Source organism: Daphnia pulex, chromosome 12, assembly GCF_021134715.1.
Source record: "Daphnia pulex isolate KAP4 chromosome 12, ASM2113471v1".
NCBI lineage: Eukaryota > Metazoa > Arthropoda > Branchiopoda > Diplostraca > Daphniidae > Daphnia > Daphnia pulex.
Window position 1 is genome coordinate 4213970 of NC_060028.1, and position 6000 is coordinate 4219969.

Genomic DNA, 6000 nt, shown 5'->3' on the forward strand with positions numbered 1-6000 from the left:
GCACTACATTTCCTAATTAAAAAAAAAGGCCTTACATTGTAGATAACTACCACGAATAGAAAAAAATATTTACAAAAAAGTGAGTTCCTGTTCCTTCGTCCTATTTTCCAAATAATGTCAAGTTTTTTAGTCATTTAATTATATTTTTCTAGGTTATAACTAAGATGAATTCCGAAAATCAAGAAGAGGAACTGGAAGTCCTCAGATCCATTTATGAAGGAGATGGGAATTTTAGGGAATTGAGTCCCAAGTCATTCCAGTATAAGGTAAAAAATAATTTTGGCAAAAAGATTTTTGTTTTTCAAAATACTGTAGATCATTTTAATTAATTATGTTGAATGGTGAATTATCTTTAATCCTGCAAGGTAAGGTAGGATTGAGTTTGTTATAGAAAACAAAAAAATTTTACGTGGAAATGTGTGTAATTTAATTTTTCTTTTTGTCCATTCACCTTTTCCATAGTATGGGACAGAAGGTGATCCTCATTCCTTTGTGTTTGAAATTAGCTGGCCAGAATCATACCCAGAAACTTTGCCTGTCATCAATATGGATGCTTTTTACAACAAACACATGTAAGATGTAGTCATTCCATTAAAGTATGCAGGTAAATAACTGCTAAAATTACTCATCAGGAAAACTCGTGTGAAAGAAGATATTAGATCAAAGGTGTTAAAAGAAGCAGATGTTAATATTGGTTCAGCTATGACCTACACACTAATTGAATGGGTGAAAGAAAACTTAGAAGAATTAATGGTTGACCAACCTTCAACTATGGATGCATCTCTTAATCTTGCCAATTTAGATATTGAAGAGAAGGTAAAAGTATTTGTCTAATATTACAGTATGTTTCTGCAAATAATTCAAAAAATTTTTTCCAAGGTTGAACACTTGTGCAAAGACAATAAAGAACGCCGTTCTGGTCTTACCAAAGCACAAAAAAGACGACAGTGGGATCGAATGGATGGTAAGGGAGAAAAAATAAGGGGTTATGATTGGGTTGACGTTATCAAACATTTATCTCAAACTGGAGGAGCCCCATCTTCATAACGTTTTTTATATAATTAAATAGATTTGAGATAAAAATTCTTAATAAAAGACATAGTGAAAATGCCCCAAATGTTTATCTTATTTGTTTTGATATTTTTTTAAATGGATTTATACATTGTTTTTTAAAGTAACCTCAAGCAAGTGTTGGTATTATATTTCTATAAAATTGTCAGGTCCGCGGGCCAACCCAAGCAGGCGCCATCTCTTAGTAAAATAAAGATCTCACTATGCTAGCCTAGGATCTGCAGGGTGCAGGCGTAGGAAGTGAAGGAGTAGGAGTGTAGGCACACATTAGGCAATATGTCTGAACGTAAATCGACTTCAAATGGCGAGCAGGTATCGTCTAAACGTCAAAGTTTGTCTAAATCTTGCAACTGAAGCAATTCTGCTGGGAAAAAGAAAAGAAAAAGATTAATTCACATGCGTGCCATCCTTCCGTCGCCTCGAGGCATGGGGGAGTTGTGCCTGCTCTAGTTACCTACGCGGCCAGTTTAATTCGACTACCCTGGAACCAACGGCTTGTCAACTTCATCCCTCGCTGACTCTTACTACCCTTGCTCTCATCTCTCAACACAGAACGGGGTTTTGATCTTTCGATTGTTTGGCTGTTTGTGATCTGTGATGGCGATTTCTTGAGGACGACGATGATGTGATTATCAAACTGTTTTTTATTTTTTGTTTTGTTACTGTTAGTTAATTTAATTGAGATATTCAGTTGGGTGTTGATATGAGCTAGAGCAGAGACGTTTTTGACAAGACTGATTAATTGTGTAGTTTTTAGATAGGTAACGTAACCGTACGATTCGGCCTGAACGAATAAAAAACAAAGAATTGTGGCCGCTTTTCTGAGTTTTTTATTCGTTTTTTTAACTACTTTTTAAATATTCCATTTTTCCTACTATTCAGGAAATTTCCTACTATTCATTATTTATTAAGATTTTTCGAATCCTCGTGACCCATCGCATCTAATGATGCAATATATGGGATCTATTCAATCCGAAGCTTCTATCATAGAAAAATTAAAATGAAAAAGATTCAGTCAGATGCGCACGGGATACGCATCTTTCCCAATCGGACTAAGAGTTTGATACTTTGATATCATTTTTATGCATGCTTATTGTTTGAATGTTTGAACTTGATGTCATATTTACTTCACTTGAGGTAGCCTATTTCTTTTTCCTTGATTGAATACTTTTTTTTGCTTTAATGTTATCTCCAGGCTTCCTACCAGAAGACGACCTTAAATTGAATTCAGAATACAATTATTTTAACCGTTCGTTGTCAATCGTAATAAATATAATTATCATGGTAAACAGAAAATAACTATTTTATTTCGAGCGTCACCAACGTTGTATTTCAAACACAAAGGGTTAACAAAGTGTTAACAGGAAAAGTTTATTCCCAACAACTTTTGGTGAGCCAACTTTTTCTTTAAAACCTTCTTTTTTTTGGTAAATTCCTCCTTCTTGACTTTAGGAACAATGTCTTCCTTCTCAGGCAGGATGACTTCTGTGTGGCAAGGGCTGCTCATGTATGGCAGAAGGAACTCTGGGAGACTTCTTGGGAAAACATCCCTGAATGGTACCCAATTGTTAGCCTGCAAAGTAAAACATCGAGATTAGACTCCCAATTTCGTAAAGACAACATATTGCATCTTTCTTTCATGTCAGATCCGTCTTGAAACATTGCAATCTGTCAGCACTTTGTCTAGAATGCTTGGAGTTATAATCACACAATTTGGTCAATTAAATACATAGAACAGAAATGAGATACTAACCTGAGGCACACCGGCCAACACCTCCGTTGTTTAACCATTAACGACGGAATGGAACACACTCCTTATGCTGGGTGACGTTCTTGACTAAAGCAACGGCTCTCTTCCATCCCTCTTCAATCCATTCAACCAGCTCTCTTCCAACACCATACGCTTAATGGTGTTGGCAGCTCCCTCGTGTTCAATTCAATCGAATTCAAGTCTTAAGTAGGCTAGTATTTGAACAACCGGTGACACAACAATATTTTACCACCATTTTAAACAGTAAACACTAAGAAAACGTTGAATGACTGGTGGTTACAGACTAACGTCTCCTGTCAATGAAAAAGAGTTTATTAATTTTACACCATACACCATGTCAATTTTTCAACGTAGTCGTGCGTCTGGGTTGGCACTATAGCGGTGAGTATCAGGGATTATCAGCGCAACACCAGAACACGCTTCGGTCCCAAACCGGCAAACCTACTCACCCAACTCACCCGATAAGGAGTGAAAGACGTCATTCGGCCTTGTAAAGCTACGGGAGCCATCTAGTAGTCGATAAAATAAACTATTTTTTTTTTTATTATAACGTTTATTTTTGAATATCGGCTTCATCTATCTATCTACCAGAACTTTGAGATATTTTAAAGAAGCAGAGCGAAATGGGTGCCATGTGGTCCATGTCACATGAGCACCGAGCACACTCCTCTTCTTTCTTCCCCCCAATTTTCTCCAGTCTCCATCGAAAGCGACGACAAAGTCGACATATAACATTTGACATACCATCAAATAGAGGAGAATTGATTTAAACCAATAACGCTATACTGTGTCCTTCCTTTAGGATTTTTATCAATATTCATCATGACATGTGGGCATAGCAGAATGTATACTGCGTTTCGTCTGTTCGTTTTGTCTTATTTTTGTCCTTGTTTCGTTTCGTTTTTTTTTTTTAAGCCGTCCAGTTAAAAAAGGGTCTTGCGCGCGTGGGTAATAGGGAGACGAGTAAAAAGCGTTGGTCGCGATATTTATACAGAACGCTTTCTTTTGATAAATACGAAACTAATTCTTCATGCATTGGTTACAATGCATAGAATCAATTAGTTGACGAAGCGTAGAACTAACAACTTCGCGAGAATTTTAGCATTCAAAATGTTAAAAAAGATGTAGGGAAAAGCAGCAGTCTATTCTGCTTCAAATAGAACAGCCTTTGAAAATTTACCTTTGAGCTAAAAAAAAACCTTTCCGAGAAAAGGTATGATAGAGATCACGTGGGATTTCCAGTTTCTAAGATATAAAGCTTATAATCACCTGTTTCCTGCAATTATTGCCCACTCTGACCTGCCGTGCAGCGCCTTTCTTTTTTCAACGTGTAGTTACTGAACCTACATATTCTTTTAGGAACTCGTAGATTTAAAAAAATATTGTAATGGTCTCAAACCCCAAAAATATCTTTTTTTTAATGTCGTTGCAGAAAAAAAGTGAGAAAACTCAAAATTCATAATAAAATTCACGTTAGCAACAAGCCATTAAAAAATGTACGACCGGAATATAAAAATATTAACGCTATCACGTAAAATAAAAATATTTGCAGATCAAGTAATACTTTCGACTGAAAATGTGAAATTTCAGATCAAATAATAGTAATTTCGACTGCAAATGTGGTTCAACGTCCTATGTGATAGAGAATGTTCATCTTTGAGCGGAAGTGCGTCCCAACTTTCAAATGTGGCTTTGGCCTTTTCAACCACGTAATAACCTTTGTAGAGTGAACTTTGAGCCCATATCTTTCGGAGTCATCGCACGCAAAAGACACCTGGTTGTTACAAAGCGAGAAAAAAGAACACTGCTGACTGTCTGCAAACTCTGTATGAATAGACCACCATTCATTATATGCTGCTGCTGTACAGTCGGCTTAAGTAGATCAGCAACTCGTATTTTTCTAAAACAGAATATTCAACGAATAAGTCAATAGGACGCAATATTCGTAACTTTTTCTTAATACGCATTTTTGCGCATTTGGGAGAAGGATTTCGTTAAAAAAATTATCTTACTGGGGCTCATTCAAATGTATGCGGCGTGACATTGTAGACTGTTGATTTGATTCATTTCCTCTGGCGTGCGTGACGGACCTTTGTAATTTTGTATCATTGTTTAAGGCTGGCCTTCTACCAAGTTCTTTCTGGACGTCACAACCTAAAATATAACATCAGGTTACTTCCACTGATTCTATTTTTTGAATAGCCAGGTGAATAGCCATATACTGTATCACTTTACTGAGACTGATGTCTATATTTACGCATCAACTTTTAGGTTACTTTATTCTGCTCTCTCGCGTATATGTTCTCCAGGGTAATAAAATATTTAAAAAAAATCTCTGTAAAGAACTGTCAACACAAATGCACTATACTACACGCAGTAAAGCTGAACCTGAGTTCCTCGTTGTAAAAAGACGTGAGCATGCACGTACTGTTTGAGTCGGAGCATCAGCTCGAGGCCATGCCCATGAGCAACCGCAGCAGCTGCGCTATAATTGGCTTCCTGCTGCACTCTTCTTCCCGACGGTAATCAAAGTGCGATCGTCTTTTCAGCCAGCAGAGAGTCGGAGACAAGAAGGTGAGGATCGTGAGGCTGTTGTGTACTCGAGTCCGTGTTTCATGCGCTGCCACCAGCAACTGAACTCTTCACACGTACCTTGAGGCACAGGAAAGAGCTACCAGTGTTACGACCTCACTGCGCTTCGTTCACTCTCTCCCTCTTTTTTCTTATCGTCTCACAAGGCTCAAAACTATCTCTAGATTCTATCTGTGCAATAGCTGTGTGTGTCACAGGAACGACTTGAAATAAAAAATGTAAAACCACTGCAAGTTCAAATTGATGTTTTTGCGTTATTTTTAATCTTCTCAACTTTGATGCCGATTGATTTCCTAACTCCAGCACAGCCGAAATCGCAACAACAAATAACGCGCTGGGATAATGTACACATTCTTTGCGGATGCATTGTGTGACAAATGGCTATTGCGTGAGTCGCATGAGCGTGTGTTAGTCTTGGTATCGATGAACGGCCACCAAAAGAAGAAAAAAAGAAAAGAAAAATGTCTTTGGGAGTTTTGAACAGATATTCTCCGCGGTGCCGGTCATGTTGCAGCCTGTTGAAAAAGGCGGACGATGAAAAGCGGAGGGAATAGAGGAAGAAGAAG

At 37.6% G+C, this 6000-nt stretch overlaps 1 long non-coding RNA gene across 1 annotated transcript; it reads right to left on the minus strand.

Moving 5' to 3' along the window:
• Positions 1-149: 149 nt before the first annotated feature.
• On the minus strand, positions 150-3297 carry LOC124210064. Its single transcript, XR_006881153.1, has 2 exons — positions 2825-3297; positions 150-2644 (listed from the first exon to the last, which is right to left on the minus strand). It is a non-coding gene; the product is annotated as an uncharacterized LOC124210064 (long non-coding RNA).
• Positions 3298-6000: the final 2703 nt, after the last annotated feature.